The sequence below is a fragment of the Phoenix dactylifera genome, unplaced genomic scaffold (assembly GCF_009389715.1).
Source record: "Phoenix dactylifera cultivar Barhee BC4 unplaced genomic scaffold, palm_55x_up_171113_PBpolish2nd_filt_p 000263F, whole genome shotgun sequence".
In the NCBI taxonomy this organism is placed as follows: Eukaryota; Viridiplantae; Streptophyta; class Magnoliopsida; order Arecales; family Arecaceae; genus Phoenix; species Phoenix dactylifera.
Window position 1 is genome coordinate 432,569 of NW_024067753.1, and position 26,690 is coordinate 459,258.

The following is a 26,690-nucleotide window of genomic DNA, read 5'->3' on the forward strand; positions in this document are numbered from 1 at the left end:
CTCCTTAGCACCTACGTCCACTCCCCAAGCGACCCCTTGGAAATTCACTATAATCCCGCGGATTACAGTTGGATTGTTTTTCGGGCTCACAATCCAAAAACTTTTACACTTTGGTTTTCCAGGTTCACCAAAAACCTATGTTGGTTTTACGGGCTCACCAACGAACCTATACAATTGGTTTTACGGGTTCACCAACGAACCTATACAATTGGTTTTACGGGTTCACCAACAACCTACGTTGGTTTTACGGGCTTACCAACAACCTACGTTGGTTTTACGGGCTTACCAACAACCTACGTTGGTTTTATGGGCTTACCAACAACCTACGTTGGTTTTACGGGCTTACCAACAACCTATGTTGGTTTTCCGGGCTCACCAACGAACCTTTACAATTGGTTTTACGGGTTCACCAATCAACCTATTCCGTTGGTTTTGCGGGCTAACCAACCAACCTTTACAAGTAGTTTAATAAACAAAGGAAGAAGATTTAAACTCCTAGATGAGCAAATATAACAATATAATCTACAAAGAAGAGTTTAGAGAATAGTTATCGCTTGATGTGACTTCTCTCTTCTTTGTCAAGGATGCTTCACTCTTTAAGGGTGGAAGGAGCTCTTAATGACTCTTGGAATCTGCTCAATCACTTTCTTTTTACTCTTGAATGAAGCTCTTGGATGAAGCTTGCCTTACTAGGGTTTTCTCTTGAATGCACTTGATGATTTTCCCAAAGCTTGCTTCCTCTGATGAATACTCCCTCTTAAATACTTCTCCAACCTCCAAATAGTCCTTCCTGACCGTTGGATTGAATAAACTAGCCGTTTATAGCCGTTGGGAGTCCAAAAAGTACTTCTGCACAACTAGCCGTTATGCTTCTGCCCGTGCTTGGGTCGACCCAAATTTTTCTTGGGTCGACCCAAACCACTATTCATCAGATTTGGGTCAGCTCAAACTTTTCTTGGGTCGACCCAAACCACTGTTCATCAGATTTGGGTCAGCTCAAACTTTTCTTGGGTCGGCCCTCTCAGAACCACAGAACCTTGCATTTCAGCCTTCCTTCACTTGGGTCGACTCAACATTTCTTTGGGTCGACTCAAGGTTCAGTTGGGTCGACTCAACTTTTACTTGGGTCGACCCTAACAGGGTTTTCAGAGAACCTTTTCTGTCTTCTGTTCTGTCTTGCCTTTGGGTCGACCCACTCAGGGTTTGGGTCGACTCAAGCTTGGGTCGACTCAACTTTATCTTGGGTCGACCCTCTCAGTAAATCCAGAGAACCATTTTCTGAGTTGTTTGAGGATCTTGATGTTTGGGTCGACTCATGCTTTCCTTGGGTCGACCCAACTCACTGTTCATCTGTGCCATTTTTGCAGAAGTGTGCCAAATGCTTTCTTGATGTACCGGGGTCGACCCAATCATCCTTTGGGTCGACTCAATCCACACTTTGCTGCATCTCAAGGTCAGATTTATTCATATAAACAATGAAATGTATCTATATCAATTTATACAAATATACTGAGAGTAATAGACTTATAAATGAAATATCGATTTAACTTATAACATACTCTAGATAATTGCTTGTTAATCATCAAAATAACACTATCATTCTCAATCTCCCCCTTTTTGATGATTACAAAATATAGAGTATGAGTCTATTGATACTTGTCTTAAAATTAGTTTTAAAAGGGCTCAAGTTGCTGAATTTCAGCTTTTCAAATATGAGAGTGAAGTCTCCCCCTATATCATTCAAATGTTTCCAATTTGACTTTTTGAATTTCTCCCCCTTTCATTTATATTTCATTAAAGATGAAACTCCAAAAATTTGAGATAAAACATGAGTTTTAGGTTATGTATCGAGGTGTGAAAGGTGCGTGCCAAATTCTGAAATTCAATGGAAATTTTAGATTTGATCATTTTCATTGTTACAAATTGCTTCCCCTTAAACATCTTGTTTGACAACTTATTTCTCTTTCCTTACTTCTCTTATTTCTCTTTCCTTACTTCTCCCCCTTTTTGTTATCATCAAATAGGTGCATGGGAATAGACACAATAATTAACAACCATTTCAACTTCATTGATCAAAATAGGAACATTTTAGTAAAATAATGCCAAAACAAGAACAAATGCAATGTTCCTCAATCAAAGTTCAAAATACATGATCAACACAAAATTCATATGAGAACTAGATACATATCCTAGGCTCTAAACAGAAATGCTAATATCAGCCTAGGGAGTATCTAATGGCTGTGATCTAGTCCTCATCCTCCTAGTGTATGTGGCGAGGGGAGGTCGGCTCTGTAGCTTCTCTTTCCGCACGTTGGATCCGTGAGACTCTCCCGGATCGCTTGGCTACGGCTCTCTTGGATCCCATTTCTCCAAGATCTTGAAGTAATCTAGTGTTTGGAGATGATTGGAGGAGATTGGAGAGTGGGGAATAAGGTTTTCGGAAGAGGACAAAGAGTAAACAGTGCCCTAGAAGCTCACGGGTCCCCCTTTTAACAGTGGGGTCCCAACGTTGGGTCGACTCAAGAATTTTCTTGGGTCGACTCAACGTTGGGTCGACCCTATTCTGGATTGGGTCAACCCAAGTTCAGAAATTTTTCCTTTCTCTTCCTTTTCGCTTCTAAAAATTTTTCTTGCTTCCAATCCTTACAAATTCTTTCTGGGACAATGATACATGAGTAAGGAATCTATAGATTACAAGTTTGACTCATGTTTCATGGGTTTTTAGAAATGGGAGGAATGTATCATGAGACTGCTTGCTCCCTTTTATATCTCTTCAATAAAAAGGATCACATATGCCTAATTTCCTCCTTAGCATGCAGAATCTATCTTCACTCAAGGGTTTTGTGAATATGTCAGCTAATTATTTTTCAGTACATATATGCTCAATACATATGTTTCCATTTTGCACATGATCTCTAATAAAATGATATCTTATTTCTATGTGTTTGGCTTTAGAAATGAGACATTTAAGATGTGAGCCAAAAGAGATCTCTAACTGTAGATTCCAAAGATATTTTTCAAATCAAGTGTAGATGGAATCTTTTTCAAGTTATTTCAAGAAGTATCAAGAATAATATTCAAAGAAGGCACGAATGAAAATTCAACACCTTTATATATATATATATATATATTAAGTATATAGCAAGATGAGAGCAATCTAATTAATTTTCAGAGTATAGTATAAGAGCAAATAAAGATCAAACCTTATATACTCGAAAAACATAAGATTATGTTGAATCCTTAATTCTTAATGACTTCAAAGTTCTTTCATGATATAAAAGTATTGGGGCATAGATACCAAAACATGAATTTATACAGTGTAGGATACATAAAATTCAAGGCTTTGAAAGTTCTTTTAGAGCTCTCTTAAAGACTTTCTTTTACTCCTTTAAAGATCATAGCATCAAAATCAATTAAAATGAATTGGCTCAGGATTGAAACACTAAAGTGCAAGCCAATAAGAACTCATAAGTAGATTCCAAGATAAATTTTCGAAACTAAGACAGATGGAATCCTTTTCAATTAATTTTCAGAAATAAATGATTTACCGATGAATACAGATGGAAATCCAACTTTCAAAAGATATTCAATGAAGCACAAAGTTTAATACCACTTTACATTTAGTATTCTTTGTCTCATTTTTAGATGCGAATTTATACGATTAAGTTCTATATGATCTCTCACTCTGAAATTTTCTTTCTCCCCCTTAATTAATCATTCCATTTGAGAGTTTAGAGTTTGAAGATAATTTTCAATAAAGAGATTGAGTATTTAAAGCTCCCCCTCAAAAGATGCATTTTCTTTCAAACTCTTTTTTTTGTTCTTCTATAATATCAAGAATGTAGAGTGATCTAGAATTTTTCAAAATTTATAGCAATCATTTTTTTTTAATCTTTCAAGAATAAATTATATTTCCTTCTATTTTTTTTTTGAATATGTATGGAAATATTAATCAGAAAATAATTCTTTTGAAGCTCAAATTTCTTTCAAAAGTAATTACATTTTCTTTCCTATAAGAATTATTGAAGTGAGTTGAAATATTTTAAGCTTTAGGATCATTAACTCTCTTCTTAAAAATAGCTTTTCTTTTTAATGATAGAAGCATTTAATTATGTAGAAGTGTATATTCAAAATATTAATTTCTTAGTCATAGTTTTTCAGCAATGTATATATGAAGCACCATAAAACTTTTTAATATCAAAATAATATCATATGTTTAGAACCATTTATTTGCAATCAAGATCATTGAAAAACACATCATTTAGACTAATTTCAGTACACTTATAAGATAAAAAATGATATGTTTCAGATGCGTATCGGAGCAAACAACCAAGGTATCCAAAGTAATTCTATTTTTCTTAAACTGTAGTTTTCATCTAGAAATCATATTGAGTTATTCCCCAAAATGATGCAATCATTGAAGTATATAATGAAAGTTACAAAAATGCAACAATAGAAGCATTTTTAAATTAAGTTTAAGCTTTTATCCTTAAGGTGTGTTTTCAAGTGATCGAAACTTCATTTGGCTTTTCACAAGCTTTTTATATACTTTCATTTATCTTGTCATTCATTTCCTCATTTTTGAATTTCTTCCTTTAACCACTCAGTGAATATTCTAATCTTCATTTCTTTTGGTTTTACTTTTCTATGCTCTATACTCTATTTGCTCCCTATCCGGTGGAGTTGGAAGGGGCACGAGGTACTACCACTAGCCTCCCTCTTGTGCCGTCCCTAATATGCCCTACACCGAATAGTTGGGTCAAATAGTGCCGGGTACTACCACTAGCCTCCCCATTGGCACCATCCCTATGATGAGCAATATAGAAGGGTTAAAATGTTCACTTCAAACTTTTTCTGTAATTAATTACGAATTTTATCTCTTCCAAAAGGAATGTTCATATTAGTCTCACAAATGTGCCAAATATATTATGCTTGTTTTGCTTTTTCTAAAGATTGGAGTATTTGCCTTTACTTAGATTTTACTTCTCTTGAATAATTGTTCATTTTCTTTTCTTTATCTCTCTTTCTTTTTATTATTTCAAGTAATTACATGAAAGAGCAGAATAAAAAATTAATCTAATATGCTGCATATAAATATATACCATGCAAACAGCATTTTCATTATGCCCAATGATTCATAGCTTATCACAAGTTATTTTGAATTAGAGGTTTGAGGCATAAGCTTGTGTATTTCATGGTTATGCATTATATAGGAAAAGGTAAACTTCAATTTAATCACACCATGAAACAATTATCACTAGCATGAGAATGAAGCATGATATCAAGATGATCAGCAATTAAAGGTTTAATCATGCTACCATGTAATTTCAGACTATTGATTTTGCTCAACTAACTCACAAGAGAAGAGTTTAGATTACCAGTGCATTTAGCATTCTTCAAGCCAAATACCTTTTAGATTCTTTACACCCTTGGCTGAAGAAAATATCTCCTTTTTTTTTTTGTTTGCAAGGGAATGTTTATTATATCTTTTATCGATGTGTCCTTCAAGTTGAAATTTCTTGCTCATAAATTCTGTATCATTAGCAAAATCTTTTTCTTTTCTTGAAGGCAATTCATTAGGTTCTCTAGGATACAAAAACATTCATACAACATATTTCTTAACTAGATGACTCAACATGAGACATGACAATAATTGAATTTGAGTCACTTTACTCAAGAGATTGCCTAAGTATAAGCAAGCACAAGTCACTTGAACTAAAGAGATAACTTCATTAAGTAAAATGGTTCAAGGACAAGCATGTGAGGCAATAGAAAGATTCATTAAAGTTAAATCAATTTTTTTTTGTTTTCAGAATCAATTTAACTTAGATTCTATTTGCATAAGATAATTATCAATAAAATATACAAGTTGAATTTTAATCAGATTATCTTAAGTGGTTGTTTCCATCAAAATTCTGATTATGATTTAGCTTTCAACACAGATACTCTTGTTTCAGGAAGACAAGCAATCTTCTTTTAGAAAAAATAAGAAATATTTTTGACTTATGAGAGATAGCTCAAGAAAATTAATATTCATGCTTTAACAGATTTTTATGCTCAGATTAAACATGATGAGTTAAAATTAATCAGTGGAATTTGAGATCATTTTAGGAAAAGATATTAATCATGGATACAATGATTATGCTCAATGAAATATTTTAATGATCAGATTTATTGATTTTGAATTTTAGAATAGTCTTGAGCATTACTTGTAAGAGGGAAGACGATTTGTTATTATAGAAACTTTTAAGTAAGTTTCTTATTATGATCATAACACATTAATCATTTATGATTGAACCAATTTGAAATGATTATGATTTAACCTATGATGCATATATGAGACTTATAAAGCAAATCATAATACATTTCAGATAATCATATAAGGAATGAATGGTATAATAACATGATGAATTACATTCATACCTTCACGAAGGATAACCTAAGATTTCATAAGTATTATGCTCAATAAAGTTTTAGCATGAAATCAGCATCAACCATTTATATTAGAGAAGAAATTTAGATTTTGAAAAACTTAAAGGAGAAGGTTATACATATTCATTCATTGTTTTCTTATTATCATGCAAGCACTAGAAAAATTTTATGCTAAGATCGTTGAGATAAAAATTAACATATGAGGCATTTAAGAACTTTGATGCGGAGAGTATCGTAATTTCATAAAAAGATAATTTTGATACACGATGTAGAATGTTAAACCTTATACTAGATTTAATGAATAAATTGAGACTTATCTTTAATTATGTGTCAACGCACCCATTTGTATGAAAGTTTCATTTGTTCCATGGGTAGCTTGGCACACTTATATCTGCACCCTCATATTTTCATTTTGGGTACCCAAGCTTGCTTGGGTCCTTGAGGGTTAGTGCATATGGTTCCTTTTGGAACCCAAATCTGTTTAAACGTAATAACTTTACCATTTGATTTATTCGTATTAGAACCATAGGTAAAGTTTTTATGCCCAATCTTTTTATGTTTGAAATAAGTTATCTTATTTAATGGTTTGCTTGGCGAATTGATAACCTTTTTCTTTAGGGGTTTATTGTTGAGCAAAGAATCCAGCCAAGTCTTGATTTATCAAAAACAGCATGTTGACTTTCAAACATCGTTTTTAATCTTTCTGAACTTACAGTGAATTTGTTAATAAAAGATTTCAATTGGTTAACTTCTTCACTTAAGTTTTGATTTTCTTTAATTAAATTCTGATTTTTCTGAATCAATTCTTCTGAATTTAATCTTAAGCGTTCATTCTCAGAATTTAATTTGTCTTTCATTTCAGCAGTAGAATTTCTTTCCTCTGACATTTTCAGATTTAGCTTTTTATTCTTTAAACTAAGCTTCTTATTCTTTAAATTAAGCTTCTTGTATTCTAAGTATAAATCAGAAAATGCATCATGAAGTTCATTAAATGTAAAATCAGATTGAGCTTCAGTATGTACTTAATTTTTGAATGAGAAATCACTTTGTATTCGAGTACATACCTCATCTTTATGTGCCATAAAGCATAGATTTTCAATTTCAGTTTGCTGCTCTTCTTCTTCGGAGCTAGTTTCAAATTCACTAGAAATGTTAGTGCATTCATATTTAACTTCAAACATACTCCATATTTCCTTAGCAGTCATGCAAAAAGATATGTTATTAAGTTCACTATCATCCAATGCACAATATAGAATATTCATGGCTTTTGCATTTTGCTGAGCCATTTTCTTATCATGATTAGCATTTGTATGTAGCCCATTGACTATGATACTCCATAAATCGTAGTCATGTGCTTGAATGAAAATGCGCATGCGTGCTTTCCAATGTGTGTAGTTTATACCATTAAATAGTAGAGGTCTATCAATTAATTGTCCCTCACTCATAGAACATCCCACTTGGGTTGTCATGATCTTTAACTCTTGATTGTGAGATCAATAATTACTATTGGAGTACCTTGCTCTGATACCACTTGTTGCCCAAGGTGACAAGCCAAGAGGGGGGGTGAATTGGTTTCTTTTAATTTTAACTATCTTACTTGTGTTAAATGATGAGTTAGTGAACTTAAACAAATCACAATGCAAACAACAAGAAGTATAGTGGTTCGGTGCTCTCCTTAGCACCTACGTCCACTCCCCAAGCGACCCCTTGGGAATTCACTATAATCCCGCGGATTACAGTTGGATTGTTTTCCGGGCTCACAATCCAAAAACCTTTACACTTTGGTTTTCCGGGTTCACCAAAAACCTATGTTGGTTTTACGGGCTCACCAACGAACCTATACAATTGGTTTTACGGATTCACCAACAACCTACGTTGGTTTTACGGGCTTACCAACAACCTACGTTGGTTTTACGGGCTTACCAACAACCTACATTGGTTTTACGGGCTTACCAACAACCTATGTTGGTTTTACGGGCTTACCAACAACCTATGTTGGTTTTCCAGGCTCACCAACGAACCTTTACAATTGGTTTTACGGATTCACCAATCAACCTATTCCGTTGGTTTTGCGGGCTAACCAACCAACCTTTACAAGTAGTTTAATAAACAAAGGAAGAAGATTTAAACTCCTAGATGAGCAAATATAACAATATAATCTATAAAGAAGAGTTTAGAGAATAGTTATCGTTTGATGTGACTTCTCTCTTCTTTGTCAAGAATGCTTCACTCTTCAAGGGTGGAAGGAGCTCTTAATGACTCTTGGAATCTGCTCAACCACTTTCTTTTTACTCTTGAATGAAGCTCTTGGATGAAGCTTGCCTTACTAGGGTTTTCTCTTGAATGCACTTAATGATTTTTCCAAAGCTTGCTTCCTCTGATGAATACTCCCTCTTAAATACTTCTCCAACCTCCAAATAGTCCTTCCTGACCGTTAGATTGAAGAAACTAGCCGTTTATAGCCGTTGGGAGTCCAAAAAGCACTTCTGCACAACTAGCTGTAATGCTTCTGTCCGTGCTTGGGTCGACCCAAACTTTTCTTGGGTCGACCCAAACCACTGTTCATCAGATTTGGGTCAGCTCAAACTTTTCTTGGGTCGACCCAAACCACTGTTCATCAGATTTCGGTCAGCTCAAACTTTTCTTGGGTCGACCCAAACCACTGTTCATCAGATTTGGGTCAGCTCAAACTTTTCTTGGGTCGGCCCTCTTAGAACCACAGAACCTTGCATTTCAGCCTTCCTTCACTTGGGTCGACTCAACATTTCTTTGGGTCGACTCAAGGTTCAGTTGGGTCGACTCAACTTTTACTTGGGTCGACCCTAACAGGGTTTCCAGAGAACCTTTTCTGTCTTCTGTTCTGTCTTGCCTTTGGGTCGACCCACTCAGGATTTGGGTCGACTCAAGCTTGGGTCGACTCAACTTTATCTTGGGTCGACCCTCTCAGTAAATTCAGAGAACCATTTTCTGAGTTGTTTGAGAATCTTGATGTTTGGGTCGACTCATGCTTTCCTTGGGTCGACCCAACTCACTGTTCATCTGTGCCATTTTTGCAGAAGTGTGCCAAATGCTTTCTTGATGTGCCGGGATCGACCCAATCATCCTTTGGGTCGACTCAATCCACACTTTGCTGCATCTCAAGGTCAGATTCATTCATATAAACAATGAAATGTATCTATATCAATTTATACAAATATACTGAGAGTAATAGACTTATAAATGAAGTATCGATTTAACTTATAACATACTCTAGATAATTGCTTGTTAATCATCAAAATAATACTATCATCCTCATAAGTTGAAGCCAATTGAAGGGTCCATCAGCTGCAGCCGTGCCCCGATCGTCGTTCCAGCCCACGAGCACACGATTTTGGTTGACTACTTCACGACAGGTGATAGGTTTCTACTTTTTTCTGGCTTATTCATTTAATTATGTTCTGATTCTCTTGCATGATAGTCACATTTTGAAAACTTATATTGCTGTCAAAATTCAGAACATTAAACCTTTCACTTCCGAACCTGTCCTATTATCCATTAAATCTTGATATTAAATTAGCACACCCTAGCAACAGGACGTTTCTCAACATTATTCGCTCAAATTACTTTAGGATCAGAACAACGGAACTACTTGATTGCAATCTAATTTCTTAAATTGAATAATCTTAATCCTTAATTCTGAATAACCGAAGTAAAAATCAGCAACATTTAAACTTTAAGTTATTCTTGTGAAGACTTGCCGATCTCTGAAATCATAATAGATTGCATTAGTAGGTTGTCCTGCATCAAATCTGATCCTGCATCATACTTATAAGGGTTTCATTAGTGACACTGCATTTCACATCATCACCCAATGTCATCATTGCAAGCCAACCTATAGTGATATGGAGCACTATCTCAATCAACCTAAAACTTCTGTAGCTACCATGAATTCCGATATTTTGAGGTCTCTCCTAGAACAGATCGTTGCCATGCGGGCTGGATACAAGGAATTCAAACAAAAGATCCGTGAGCTCATTCAAAATTCTAGGACCCCTACGCTGCCAACCCCTATTGCAGCCCAACCTAAAATCGGTTTGGTTGCACCACCTGTAATCCTTCCCCATTTTCTTGGGCACCAAACCCAATGCTCAAGGTGTCAACAATTCGACCACATAGCATCCCAATGTTCCATTAGAACCTACCTGATTATTGAACCAGAAGTTAGGAGCCAAGAGGTCGAATATATCGAAGAAGTCTATGCAGCAAATATAGAAGACTATGAAGAAGACTTTGAAGACGAACCTACAGAATTAGACTTTGTCCAAAATAATTCCCAAAAGGAGACTATTAATCTAAGTACAACCAAGCCACTTCACATCACTACTATCGAAGAGGTAGTGAAAGATATTGAGAGCCAGTCACCTGAGTTAGCACTTGTAGCTAAAGATACCCATGCGGAGTCCAACCTTGAACATTCCCCGGTAGTAGTTTTTCTTCTAGAGAAGTTTCATTTTGTAATCCCTGATAATCTTCTGGATGCCCTTCCTCCAATGCGTGATATCCAACACGCTATTGATATAGTTTCCGGGGCATCTTTACCCAACCTTCAACAACATAAGCTCAACCCGAGTGCATATGCTAGGATCTGAGATTTAATATTACCGACAGTTGAGTTTGCATATAATAGTTCGGTTAACAAGTCCATAGGTATGAGTCCATTTGAAGTGGTGCATGATTACAAACCTAGGCAACCTATAGACTTATTTTTCATGTCTCATCAATATAAAGTCGTTGAGTCTGCACAATCAATTGCATCACATCCGTATTCATTGCATCAAGAAATCAGCAATTGTAGTCACTTTAATAACTTAAAATATAAATTCCTTGCTGATTTACACAGACGTTATAAAGAGTTAAGTGAAAGAGATTACGTCATGATAAGAATTAGGTTTGAACGACTTTTTCGGAAATGTTTAAGAAATTGCAAACTTGTAGTGCAGAACTGTTCAAAATCTTAAAGAAAATCAGTTCGAATGCATATGTTGTGAATCCTCCTGATGACTATGGGATTAGTGCGACATTTAATATTGAAGATTTAGTCCCATACAAAAAGACAATATTCATGCTTTCTGATCCCTTTATTGATATATCTGCCCATGTTGAACACCCTGACCTATTACCTGCTGTTGAGCCACCACCTCCCAAATTTCATGCACGTAGAGAACAAATAGAACATATATTAGATGAGCAGGTTATTTCAACCAGAAATGGTGGTTACCAACGTTACCTTGTTCGGTGGAAAGGTCGACCAAAGTCTGACGTGACGTGGATTTCTAGAGCCCAGCTGCAGCGCCTTGACCCCGATCTTCTGGAGCAATACGATAGCCGGCCAGACATGTACTTGACGGGGTCGAGTTTCTCTCATCCGGGAGGAGTTGATGGGGACATCAGAGCCCTTCATCCAGATGATCCTGAGCCTCCGGATTGAGTCAGACCCAAAATTGGTCCATTATTTTTTCACCCGGAAGGAGTTGATGGGGACATCAGCTAGGCCACCATTTTATTTGCATATTTATTTTATTTTTATTTTTGGGCTTATTTGTATTTTAGGGCTTATTTGTATTATTTGTGGGCTTATTAGGATTTATTTCTGTGTAAGGGGATTTATGCAAATTGTGTATTTGGGCCCTATATATAGGAAACTATTTTCATGATTAGGGTTTAATGAAGAATTAAGAATTTTTACCCCCACGTTTTTCTCTCCTTTCTTCCTCCTTCCCTTCTCCTTCTTCTCTTCTTCTTTCTCCTTCTCTTCCCCCTCTTCTTCTGCTTCCATTTTAAAGTTACAACACACGGCAGTCATCCCAAGAGTGCATCGTCGCCGCTGCAGCCATTGTTCCTGGATTTGGTTCGGCATCATCGCGCCTGCCAAATTTATCCGTCAAACTTCTGACGGTACGGTTTGACGTGCCGCTGCTAGGATTTGGAACGAGATTGCGCCTGCCAAATTTACCCGCCAAATTTTTGACGGTACGGTTTGACGCGCCGCTGCTGGAGTTTGGAACGAGATCGCACCTTCCAAATTTACCCGCAAAGCTTCTGACGGTATGGTTTGACGCATCGCTGCTGGAGTTTGAAATGAGATCACGCCTGCCAAATTTATCCGCCAAGTTTCTGACGAGGAGAAGAGACAGAGGATCTGTGAGCGACGACGAGCACAGAGAAGACGAAGGAAAGGACGGCAGCAGGTTACGTGATCGGTGGCTCTGATACCATATTGAAAAAGAAGAATGATAGAAGAGAATTGTATTTCTGCCTTTCTTTACAATGTACATGAGTAGCCTTTTATATAGACTAGGAGGCTGACGAAATTTGGTAAGGCCGACTAAATTTGGCATAATCAATCACAAATCAATCAAGGAGAAGTTTGGTAAGGCCGACTAAGTTTGGCACAATCAATCACAAATCAATCATAATCCTAATCAATCATATGATTTTAACATCCCTCTCAAACTCAAAGTAGTAAAGTAGACACCAACTTGAGTTTGGAAACAAAAGATCGCAAGATGCCAGATGAATGAGTTTTGGTGAAGACATCCGCAGTGAAGATAGAACTCAGAGAGAAGGCAATTGAAGCTCAACGATGCTTGTAGACGAAAGCACCATAGAAGAAGAGCAAGAGACTTGGAATTGGATGATGAAGGAGCTGGAGGTAGCAAATAAAGCCGGAGATTGAGGACTGGGGTGATGCTATGATGCTATACAGATGTATAACTCCATGATCGAGAGCGAGATCGCGCCTGCTAAATTTACCTGTCCAATTTCTGACGGTACAGTTTGACGCGCCGCTGCTAGGTTTTGGAACGAGATCGCATCTGCCAAATTTATCTGTCAAACTTCTGATGGCATGGTTTGATGTGCCGCTGTTGGGGTTTGGAACGAGATCACACCTGCCAAATTTACCTGCCAAATTTCTGACGGTACGGTTTAACGCGCCGCTGCTGGAGTTTGAAACGAGATCGCGCCTCCCAAATTTACCTGCAAGATTTCTGACGGTACGGTTTGACGCATCACTGCTGGAGTTTGAAACAAGATCGTGCCTACCAAATTTATCTGCCAAGTTTCTGACGGGCAAAAGAGACAGAGGATCTATGAGCGACGACGACCACAGAGAAGGCGGAAGAAAGGATGGCAGCAGGTTACATGATCGGTGGCTCTGATACTTGAAGAAAATTTGAGCATCGTATGCGCCGAGGATTCACCGATTAAGGTGAAAGTATGCAATTTGAAAACAATTTTCAGCAAAATAAAATAGAGCTTTTCAAAATAGCCCATTGCAAACTTTGGATCTGATCCAATCCTACGAAATTCCCAGATGAATCCGCATGATATGTAATAGAAATATTCATGCACGGATCACATCGTATATATTCTTGAATTGAGATCAAATCTCAACTCCAAAAACTGAAAACAGAACACTAACCTTTCAGCAAGTTGGTTCTAGCTTGCTGCTCCGCAACCACACAAGCATCCGGTCTCTACAAGTAATCCACGCGAGACCTCTGGATCAACCGGCGTCCTAGGAGTGCTAGCTCGCAGGGATGCAGCAGGTGGCCGAGAGAGAGGGAGAGAACTAGGAGGAAGAGGACTAGCTACCCTTTCCTTCAATCTTTTCTTTTTCCTTTCTTTTTCTTACAACATGAACTCTCAAAACTCACTTCACTCTTTCCCAACCGGTGTCAAAACACCAAATACTCTAAGCCAGACCATTTTTTCTCTACAAAGATGGTAGCCATCTCCCCTATTTATAGAGGGAGAGGAAGTCCAACAAAGGGGCTCACTTGCCACATGTCAAACATGCATGATGCCACATGTCCTGGTGCTCATGATGGCCTATAAAGCTCTCATGAAGTGTGATTGGATGGCTATGAGAAAGAATCTCAGTTTAGGGGGTGAGGTGCCCTGGAAGGTGGAGGTGGCACACATGCACTGTGCCATATGTGTAGAACGCGGGCCCCGCAGGCTGGATGGATAAGCCAATCCAAGGTGTGAGGTGTTCGGTAGGGTGGAGGTGGCACACATGTACTGTGCCACATGTCCAGGACGAGGGCCCCGCAGGCTGGATGGATAAGCCAATCCAAGGTGTGAGGTGTCCCGTAGGGTGGAGGTGGCACACATGCACTGTGCCACATGTTCAGGATGCAGGCCCCGCATGCTGGATGGATAAGCTCAAAGCCAATCCAAGATGTGAGGTGTCCTGTAGGATGGAGGTGGCACACATGCACTGTGCCACATGTCCAAGACGCGGGCCCCGCAGGCTGGATGGATAAGCTCAAAGCCAATCCAAGGTGTGAGGTGTCCTGTAAAGAGTACAAATCTAATTTGAACTCTACCACAGGGCTAGGATGCATCCAGTATGCAGTCCTCACACGCATCACGAGGTGTGGGTCCCACTCAAGCAAAATGTGGGGCCCACAAGGACATAAGGTGGGACCTACGCAAAGGGCAAAAGGGGAAAAGAAGATGGTCCCAACCGAAAAAGGGTTCTAATCAACCTTTTAGCTAGTCAAATCTGATTTGACTCGAACCCAAGGGAATTGAACACCGAATCACATTCAATGTCAATTGTGGTGTGACCTAACTTCCTCCACTCAATCTAATTGAGTCTAATTGGTGATCCAATCACCAATTGGTCTCTCCAATATGAGCAACAATTTGCTCAGGGTATAACGGTTAATCACATTGATCATTTTACCCTTTCATGATTCTCAGCCAGAAATGATCGATCCAGAAAAAGCCTCAAAGCATGTGACTTCACAGGTTCGAACTTAAGCTGGTATCACAGGAACACTTCCTGTACCAATCGATGTAACCATCTAGCAATGGGACCCGACGTCTACATAAGCCGAAATAGATGCAGAGCAACATTCTAGAACCTATGAACTATGGTTACCGTATAATTCATCCTCTTGACCAGAAAATGCCCAGGGTGGGTTCAGAGTCTGTCTATCCTGAAACGATCCATTCGAAAATATGTTTCAATTCAATAAGTCAAGTGATAGTGATTTGACTTTTCCTGGCCAAAGTACTACTTAATTGAAAACATAAGGCATTCACCATTATTTCTAGGGAAAGTCAATCCCATCTTGATCTGCAACTGACTACCACAAGTACTTGACTGGACCCAGAAACCTTCCGTCGCTAGATTAGAAATCCAGGTAGTCCGGCACCAAAGTACAGTGAGTTGCTTGCAAGCCACCAGTTGCAATCTCAGGTCTAAAGGATACATATACCCATATCCACTCGGAACAACTCTTGACAAGAGAGAGTCCGTCAAGGTCACGTTCAGTGAACGTACACTACCATTCACCTATATATCATACTAATATCTCTATACTCTTTGGTTTGGAAGACAACCAACAAATATGATACACAATGACCTACGCTCGATAATACTATCGTCCTATTAATAGTATATCATACGGTCATGAATATTTAAGGATCTGTGTGACAAAATCATATTTCATTACACAAAGCAGTCCTAAGAACTTCATCACATCGGAGTTTGTGAAGATGTTCTGATGATGAATAAATATCATGTTATTTATAATTGATTCAAATATATTTACAATCAACAATTGATTGGATTTAGGATTCAATTTCCAACAATACCGTATTGAAAAAGATATTCCAACTTAAGTTTCCTGTACAACGGTCTCAAGATATTTCCATGAATCCTTGAATGCAACCTGTGCATCTTTGCGTCTCCGTTCTGAATCTTGAGACAATTTATATAGCACAACGGTTAACAGAAATCAAGTAATGCCAAAACCACATTCTATGTAATTGTTGTGGCCTCCATGATGGTTTTTTTTTTTTAATTACATTCAAAATATGAGCTTCTGAGTTTATTTATAGAATCACTTATTAACTAACACGGTATGTGATCTTTCTACGTGAAAAATAACAGTAGATGCACTCCTTCTAAGGTTCATCAGGCTACTACATTACATTACATTGGGCCATCAAAGGTAGGGCCCCCCACTCTCTTTGGAGACCTATGATAAAATTGGAACGATATAGGGAAGATATGCATGGCCCGGTGCAAGCAGGATGATGCATAAATCAAGAAATGGTCCACATTTTTTGAATTGTATCCATCTTGAAGGACATTCTGCTACGGTGATTGAATGGATTCAAGGCCAGTATAAGGATAATAACGAGCAACCGCGGCTATGGGACGTACACAGACTTTCGAGATGATATGGTTCTTTTCAAGCCACTCATGTCTACTGAAAGGCAAATAGGGTTGCTGACTTGGTCACCTCTTTTGCTGTCCAATATTTAGGTGCGATCCTTTGGAAGAATCATAAGACTGTTTCTTTTTCTTTTTGTCAATTTTTTTTCTGACTTTATTAATTGTACTCATAGAATATCAGTATGAGTCGTCGTTGTATTAACAAAAAAAAAATAGAAAAATTTATTGGGTCGTCGGCCCTAAATAATCCAGCCCACATGTTGTCGGTCGTTCCCACCTCCTCTTCATTTAATTGTTTCCCTCCTATAACAATGATATGTGACACTAATCTTAGCTTTTTCTTCGTCTTTTTTTAACCCTCTGGTCTGCCAAAATAGCATCGTATCTAACACAAATATTGTCACAAGCCACAAATCCTAGATCCAATTTGGAGCAAGATTTAAAGTGGTCCTACCTCAGTTTGGAAGCGTGTTCTGCCTCCCTCTATATCTAACCTCCAAAATATTAGCAAGCATCCAACATCATTAATCATAAAAAAAAATGTCTTTAGAAAGGTTGGTGAGTGATAAGGACCTTTGCATTCCAAAGAAGATAACAAGAGAGTCAATCCTCCAAAGACCAAAGCTATTGCGTGTTAGGTGCATCGCGGTGCGACCCACGTTCAGACTCCAGGACCTAGCCGAGCACGCTGAGGCCATGGAGGACGTCACCATACCCGTTGCTTCAATATTCGTGCTCATTTCCATGCACGCGGTTGGTGAGCTCTGGCCCGCATGTTTCGGTCGTACTTTGGATCTCAAGTGGGATATTAGCGGACGCCCGCCAACCCACCAGCCTTCTATCTCTGTGAAGTTTGAGGTGGGGCCAAACTTTTTTTGTTTTCTCCTAATAGTGATCTTAGACGTACAATTAAACGTTTTTTTTTTTTTTTGTGCATGTCTGAAGTTCATGGTTCTACTCACCTAACGTTGACTTCAGTTGCACTCCACACGATTATCAAAGCTTGAAGTCTAATATAAGATTGCCATCTTCCCATTTGGTTTGAGAATAATTTTATCCAAGGGACTAAGAAAATGTTAAGTAATGATAAATATTTTATTTTCTGATTCTCATTAATACATCTTTACTCAAATAATTTAATTCGTCTATTTCAGCAAAAAAAAATGATAACTATATGTTATTTTTTAATAAAAAAATCAATATTTGGCCGGATCACACCCTGTATCATCTTTTCAGTATAAATTAACCGGATATGATAAATAGAAATTGAAATGCTTCATGATAGGTGGTGCTAGCCATGACTTAGGCAATCACCAACTTTTAGATGGCAAGTGGCATTTAAAATTTTCAAGAAAAATTCTTAAATTATTCAAATCACATCCTAGTCTTTGAGGAGGTGAGACAGCATTTTTCATTAGTCAGATTTTGTACCTTGCTTCTCCATTGAGGTGTGAAAGATTCTACAATTGCCCCACTGAAAATTCAATAAATCTGCCATAAGGACTCCAAGCATGGGAGAGAAGACCAAAAACAAGGAGAAAGGTCACTCTCCTAAGACTATGAATCAAGAGGGGAGTAGGTGTCCTCTCACTCTCCAAATTCGGTGGGAGCCGAGAGAGAAGGCATCGTGGGGTCAAATATTTGGCCACACCAACCATGATAACAACGTATTCTAACTCCCCTTTGAGATTTTTCTCCAACTCCACCTACTAAACAAATAAGAAAACATAACTGTGGATATTGGAAGCAGAATGGAGGCATCGTGGTAGCTATTCATTGGCGTCAACATACAAGATGTTGGAATAAAGAATCGTTTCCGCTACCAACCGCTGTCGAAGGGTGGCATCCGGCAGCCCACATGCCGCTTTTCTCTTCTCAGCTTCACTAACCCTACCATTGGATCTAAAAACCCATCTTAGTTTCTGGTGTTATTTTTCCGAGCAATGCTTCGGACATGGGCTCATGAGATTTATTATTAGATACGAAATTAATTAATTATGGAGTTGCCAAATCAGCAGTAGTAAACTTGATGAACTTTTCAAGTGCCCATAAGAGGTGGTCCAATTTTTTTTTAATAAGGGATTTAAATTCTAATGAAAATCCAACTATTTGCCATCTTTTGTATAATTTGTTTATGTCATTATTCTTTATGATGCTGATGTGTAATTTACTTTAATACCACTAGCTAAAACTTTTTCTTTCTATCTTTGTGTAACACGCATTATGAACGGTCCCCCTTGGCACAGCATTACCTTTTCCTTCCCCACTAATTTTCTAGGTCTTTTGAAGCGACGCCAATCAAGGTGAATCAATAATGTTGTCAAAGCTCCAAACCCGGTGAAGTTTGCAAATGGGGGAACTGCGATTTGGGTGAAGTCGAGTGATGGCTATCAATGAAGTTTGACTTTCCGTGAAAGACAAAAAAAGGTGGTATATCTATAGGAAGGCTAAGAGAGCTGTAGACTAGGTGGCTTCTTTTGTCGCTAATTATTTCGGAAAAAATTTCTAAACTGGTGAGAGAGAAATGCATGTCTAAAGCACTCCATAATTTATTATATTTGAACTTTTTTAGATGCATTCATACTAAAATTGTATCAGTCATCCGTTGTAGTAAAAAAAATAACAACAAAGATGCAACAGATATAATCCACGTCTTGTAAGGGATCAAGTGCAGATGTAAGATTTTGAATAAAAACCATCCATTTCACTTGATGGTAAATCTATTGAGGTGCTGAAGGACCCATGGATTTCTTCTATTCCTCTATCCTATTGGCCTGCTACTATTTCAATCATAATATACTAGGGAGTGTTGCTGGAAATTGGACCCGGAGGTGACCGCGGACCGAGGAGGAGGAGCTCCAGTAGGTGGTGCGGCGGCGGACGGCTCTCTCCAGGGGACCTGCAAGAAGCCGATGGTCGGGGATTCCGGTGCCGGCCCTCCGATGCTTAAGTCATAGGGGGGTTTTTTTGTGTGGAGGAAAGAGAGAGATTACATGAAAAGTCCTCTCCATTGAGAAGAAAGAGTCCCCTTTTTATAAGAGGGGTGTAGGGGTTACCTGTGACTGGACGTGACCGTGCGAATTAATGGGTCACCGTAGTGATTGGACGTGACCGAGTGAAGTAATGAGTTACCGTAGACGGTTCGAGATTTTGGTCGGGTTGGTGATCTGTTGAGATCACGCGCATTTAAATGTTGACAGCCGTTGAGGCGGAGATTGCGGGATTTGACCCCGGATGAGGAGGAGGAGGACTTGATTTTCGGTGGAGTGGGGAGATCTGCTTCTCCCTTTGACTGGGTCTTTCTTGGTCTTGAGGTTGATCGGGCTTAACTTGGCCGAGATCGAGGTCGTGAGCTTTGGGGTTGTCGGTGCCGAGGCCGAGCGCTTTGAGGTCGGGTGTCTAGAGGTTGGGCCCTGAGGTCGTATTCGCCATTGTTACATTCACCATCGAGTGCCGGCGGCTTAACCACGTGCTTTGAGCGATTCATTTTTCCCCTAACAGGGAGCATGAGGGTTAGTAATATGATAATGGAAGATGGAAGGAGATGGAACATTCTGCTTATACCCTAAGTATTCGATATCAACTTGGCTGACATGGTGCAGTCTTTGGCTATTCCACATTATGATACCCTGGACAACTTTGGCTTTGGGCCTGTCCAGTACATTGAAAGATAAATCTAGTGGTCTGGAGGGAGATGTGTGCCAGAGCCATGTTGGTGCTAGAGCCACTCGCCACTCACTGGGGATACGAGCTGGCCGTCACTACTCACCGTTCTGGAGTGAGATGTGTGCCAGAGCCATATTGGTGCTGCCAGAAATCAGATGGATGATTTGGGACGGTCAATCTATCGATGTCCTGAAGGACAGTTGGGTGACTGAGCAACCGATCGGTCGTTTGCTGACCATGGTGGATTCGACGAGGTTGGCTGGATACAGAGTCTGTGATTTGCTGGATCCTGCTGGGGGTCAGTGGAGGGATGGGCTGATTCGAGAGATCTTTGGGGAGCAGCTGGCTGAGTCGGTCCTGGCTCTACCGGTTCCTCACCGGGAGGAGTCTGACAGGCTAGTGTGAATACCATCTGCCCGGACGCGGGTACAAGCCAGAGATCTTATTGCTTTGATTAGTAGGAAGTCAGATCGGCAGATTGAGGGAGGATGGATTTGGAGGATGTGGGTCCACCCGCGTGTGGCGCTCTTTATCTGGAAGGTGGCATGGGGCTGCTTACCAACCAGGAGTTTACTAGCCCGACGAGGAGTGAGGGTCACCCAGTGTTGCAAGGTGTGTGTGAAGATTGAGGAGACCATTAACCATGTCCTTTTGCAGTGCCCCAGGGCGAAGGAGTTATGGAGTAGATCACGGTTTTCCGTGCCCCAATCGGTGGAGTCAGTTCAGGACCTGATCCATCTGTTGAGAGTGTCTATGCGGAGTCCCAGACTCTGGGAGGAGGGAATTGCCAGAGCATACATGGCTTATCATATTTGGTTGGATAGGAATGCTAGCCTGTTCGAAGGCAGGAGGGCGTCTCTGAGGATGGTAGTGGAGAGAGCTACAGTGCAGGCGGAGGAGGTTACTGCTGCCACCGCATTATTTTCTACTGAGATGGCCAGGGACATATAGGGTATTCTTTATGCTGTCACAGCGCCCAAGTTTGCCTATGTTTCTTGGGTGCCCCCGCCACTTGGTCATCTCAAGGTGAACTTTGACGCTAGCATATCGGTGGATGGTATATATGGAGGTGTTGGATTTGTGATCAGAGATTCTTTTGGCAGGTTTGTAGCAGTCGGGGTCAGAGGACGCTTAGTCTCACTATTGTAGGGGCAGAGCTTTGGGCTGCATAGGAGGAGTTGTCATATGTGAGGAGGTTCCTCGGTGCCGAGCTGTTGCATCTCAAGGGGATTCTTCTGTGGTTATTGGTTGGATTCGGGGTTTGAATAGGTATGGTGATGGCTACCCTCTCATCAGAGAGTCGCAGATTGGTTCGGAAGATGGGTGATCTCCAGGTAGCACATATTTTTCGGGAGGCGAACTAGCAGCAGACTGTGTTGCTTTTTTCATCGCCCAACACCTTGGGGAGGTCCTTTGAACTTCTATACACTACAAGAAAATTGGGCATTAGTGACGCTTTTTTTGGCCTTTAGCGACGCTTATAAGCGTCGGTAAAAACCATCCCGACGCTTTCCCAAGCGTCGGTAAAGCGTCGCCTATGCTACAGTGGGGAAAATATTTTCCGACGCTTTCAAAAGCGTCGGAAATTAGCGACGCTTTAAAGCGTCGTTAAATGTGATTTTAACGACGCTTTAAAGCGTCGTTATAATATTATTTTTTTAAAAAAAATTTTTTGATTTTAACGACGCTTTAAAGCGTCGTTAGAATATTTTTTTTAAAAAAAATTCGTAATTTTAACGATGCTTTAAAGCGTCGTTAGAATATTATTTTTTTAAAAAAAAATTCGTAATTTTAACGACGCTTTAAAGCGTTGTTAGAATATTATTTTTTTAAAAAAAAATTTCGTGATTTTAACGACGCTTTAAAGCGTCGTTAGAATAGTATTTTTTTTTAAAAAAAATTTCGTGATTTTTTAGATGGCGGACCTAAATCTTTGATGAAAAATTTACCCCATGCATTTCAGTCTACCAACTAAAAGACAGAGGAAAAGAGATCAGATTAAATTGATGTAAACAACAAAAACAAATTCATTTCAGTCTACCGAACAAAACCTTCTTAACTTGATGTTAAAGATCCCAGAACAATAGCTTAAGTCGTCAGGTTTAAAGAGAGAGGATTCCCTGTGGAGAAAAAAAAAAAGCAGATATCTTTGCAAGTTTTGGTACCAATGGGGCCTTCTTTTTGATTGAATGGTTAGAGTAACTCAAGAAGATTTGCAATTGGATTGGGAGCAAAATAGACAAGCAATGGGAGGCCAATATTCATAATAGGGACCCCTTTGACTAAGTCAACAGCAGCAGCAGCATCAGAAACTGGCTAGCTTCGTTTAAAACTCAAACAAGTGAGACATTTACCTCTTCATCATCTTCATCCCCATCAAAATCCTCCTCATCAGCCTCCTGCATCATCAGATTATTGAAAAGTGCAGAAGAGTCTTAGGTGAACTCAGAAATGATGTTCGGTGAGAAGAAATATCAATATTTGACAAAAGAAAGAGTAATGGATGGAAGGGAGAACACTTGCATTATTAAAATATTTCAAAGGGTTGGGCCATAAATCTTCCTTGATAATCTCTGCCACCTGCATCAGTTTGTTGTAGAGGAAACTTTGGTATAAGTACTGGAAGTGCGCCAACTTTGGTATTGTACCAAACTTGCATAAATATTCCACGCTTGCGGCTTGCACAAACATTAAAGGTCATAAACCAAAATGATACATACATATGTATGTACTTTGCTCACATAGGTCATGTCACCATAAATAATAAGCTTGCACTACTTAAGTGAAAAATATCAGTTAAGCAGATAGTGAAGTTCCATACATGAGTTCATTAACTTCACACAGAGGAATAGAGGAAGCATGCCTATTTTACAATTGATCGTGGAAATAATCAAAGCCTAACATCTATATCTTCCATAAATGTCCAATATAGTATGTGATACACCTCATATAAGCTGCTCATGGCATCACCTCTTGTAGCCCTCACACAAGCCTTGAAGCACTATTGTTAAAAGTTCTTTCTAAGATATCATGCTAATGGTCCTCAAATAAGCTTATCAGAGCCAGAGTGTATTTTATGCATAAGATTCTCATGAATGCAAACATAACTAAGGTCTTAGATGTGTTAAAACATAAAAAAAAATAGTTACCCACTCACCATTCCTGATCCCAAACACCAACTTGAATAGCCATAAAACCTTCAATAAGTTTAATTATATTCAGATGAAGTTTGTCAAAGCTATATTGGCACATCAACAAGTTTATGCCCAACAAATTATCCAGAGGTAACTATCTGACATGCTTCAGATAGCATTTCAGGCATTATGAACATATCTCGTCAGTATTCTTTCAAAACTAGACATACCCAAACTATAATATACTGCAATCGAGAAGAACAGACAGTGCTATGCCATAAAAAGTAACACACAATCTTGAAACACTTCTTTCTAATACATTATTTGCTTATTAAATATATATCCAACTAGCCACGAGTGATTTATCACCTGATAACCAAGCCAAATGCTGTAGTGCAGAGTAGAATCCAAACTAAAACCAGGGAAGTCAGAAGTCCTAATTCTTAGCACCAGATCCATTTAGGCAATGCAAACAACTTTAATTCCTCCATTTAAGAGCACTAGTATCAACATTTATAAGTTACCAGAAACATAAGAAGCGAAACCGAAGGTGACCCTGAGAATCTAACTAGAAATCTATAGACCACAAAACAGATTAGATGCAAAGCAAATTTCATGTTAGTACGACACCATGACCAAAGAACCAAAAGTCTGTAATTCTTACAACTAGATGAATTCAAGAAATGGAATGAAGCTAACCAGAAGAATGAGAACCGGAGATCAAAGGGAAGCTGCAGTTCCTTGCCGGAGACCCAATCGAGGGCGACGGCGGCGTTGTCCCACGTCCTCAGGCACTCCCGGCGGAAAGCGACGCGGGGGAGGGAGCGGAAGAAGACGACGAAGATTGTCTCGACGTGGCGGCTCCACCCTAGGAAAGGAAAGGATCACAGCTCTCTCACGATCTCCTTCTCCAGCTGCCTCCGAGCCCTTCGAACATTCCTCGGGGCCTGATCGAACTTTGGATGCCACGAGCCGCGGCCTGGGCCTCCGATGAGGGGAGGGTGAGAGGAGGAGAAGTTCTTGGAGGGAGATGGGGCTGCAAGGGTGGATGGAGAGGTGAGGAGGAGATGAAACTTACGAGATGGACGAGGGTCTTGAAACTCACAAACCCAGCCTCCATTTGCCTACATCCATGGCCGCTCATCTCGTCGGACCACAGCCCGCCCGCCGTCACCGCCGTATCCCCAGCTCGGAGGGGGTAGAACACCTTTCTCGACGGCCATCGTCGTCCTCGAAGCTCGGAGGGGGAGGGGGATCCAAAGCAGAACAAGTTGGATTGGGGAGGAAGGAGGGGGGGATGGCGGCTGGGTGAAAGGGTTAGGGTTTGCTCCGCGTGCGAGAGAGAGAGAGACAGAGAAGGCAGGGGATCGGGGAGGAAAAAGGAGGGATCGGGGGCGGTGGGCCCCTATTGGCCTCCGACGACGCTTTAAAGCGTCGTCGTATCGTTTTGGCCTCCGACGACGCTTTAAAGCGTCGTCGTATCTAAATTTCACCGACGCTACCAAAACGCGTCGTCCAATTTCGGCCCCGCTCGAAATTTGCCGACGCTTTTTGTTAGCGTCGGCGGGGAAAAGCCGGCAAAACCGTATTTTCTTGTAGTGATAGGAGATATTCCCTATCCCTTGTACTCTTTACTTTTTGTTGATTTGGTAGGATGTACTCACGTTAGAGCTATATAAATTGCCGCTTTTATCCAAAAAAAAAAAGAAAAAAAGAGATAAATCCAGTGATCTCTATAATTTATATTGGGTGTGATCTTTGTTTGATGGAGATATTGCTCAGCTACGAAGGATTGGGTTCATCCTAGAGTTGCCCATTTTCTCTAGAAAGTGGGTTGGAACAGGATTCCTTGTCAAAGTGTGTCGGCTAGGAGGGAACTTAAAAATCTCCTCAAGGTGTGACCACTGCGCTAACATGGAGGAGACAGCGGCCCATGTCCTATTTCAATACCCCTCCTTCTGATACTCCTTCCTTAATTGTATAATCTGACTCTCCTTTGGATACCTTTCTCCCTTTTGGAAAGGAGTGCACATATAGAGGCTCGAACAGAAGATACAAAATTTGTGCTTCTTATATAGAATATCATATTTCGTTAAATGGTAGTGTATTTTAGAAATAGAATTCAACCGTTCAAAGTTATGCTTTTGAAAGCTTTAGTGCAAGCAGCAGATCGGAGATGATCGACACAATGACTGTTAGAGACTCCTTGATAACTAGGGATACCTAGAACTTTACTATTGTAGTTTTTGTATCTTTTTAGATTGTCTACATCATATGGGAGCTCTTACCTCTTAGCTATCTCAAGATTAACTTTGATAGTAGTGTATCAAATGGTGGTAGACGAGGTAGAGAGAGTTTTGTGATTAGAGGGCCCAACTCGAACTTTGTGGCCATGGGAGGATGCCATTTGTATGACACCATAGTTCTTGTAGCTGAATTAAGAGGGGTATGGGAGGGAATAAGTTACGCCAAATCAGTTCTATGAGATGACCATATTACAGTAGAGGGCGATTCCGGTATAATAGCGAGTTGGGTGCAGACGCGGTTGCTTTCATTCCGAGCACACTCTTTTCTACATGACATTTGGAGGATGTCCATGAACTTTGCTTCTTTTGAGGTTGTCCACATGTATAGAGAGATGACAGTGCTGCATACTGAATTGTGTCATATGTAGCTAGGAGAATATTTGGACTGCTCCTACTTAGCTTCAAAATATTCTAATTTCTCTTGATGTTTTTGTACTAGGCGTGTATGATCCATTTGTCTTGAAGAAAAATTGAAATTTTATAAATTAGGTTTGAAGGATGAACTATTATCATATATAAATGTTGGTGTGTAGCATTCCTTTTTCAAGGAGTTTGACTTAAGTTTTATGAAAACATAAAGGTTGCGATTAACTTGGTGTAGATCCTGAATTAAAAACCTAATAGTGGTAGGCATTACTGGAGTTTCATTCTTTTTATTTTTTATAGAAAAAGGTGGGTAGGACCCATCAAAATCCATTGTGACCACGAATTGCAAAAGCAAGAGTTGAACCCAACTAGATGGTACTCAAACTTTAGTTTCTTTATTAATCGAACAAGTTGGTACCTGTTGCTGGAAATTCTGGACCCGGGGGCCGCCGCGAACCGAGAAGGGGGGAGGAGCCTCCGATGCCGGGACGGTGGCTGTGGATGGCGGTGCGCCGACGGCTGGCGTCCTCCTGGAGAGTCCTGCAAGAA

At 39.6% G+C, this 26,690-nt stretch overlaps 1 non-coding gene across 1 annotated transcript; it reads left to right on the forward strand.

The window, feature by feature from the left end:
• The first annotated feature begins 16,455 nt into the window (after positions 1-16,455).
• Positions 16,456-16,558, forward strand: LOC113461269. The gene has a single exon (XR_003383421.2). It is a non-coding gene; the product is annotated as a U6 spliceosomal RNA (small nuclear RNA).
• Positions 16,559-26,690: the final 10,132 nt, after the last annotated feature.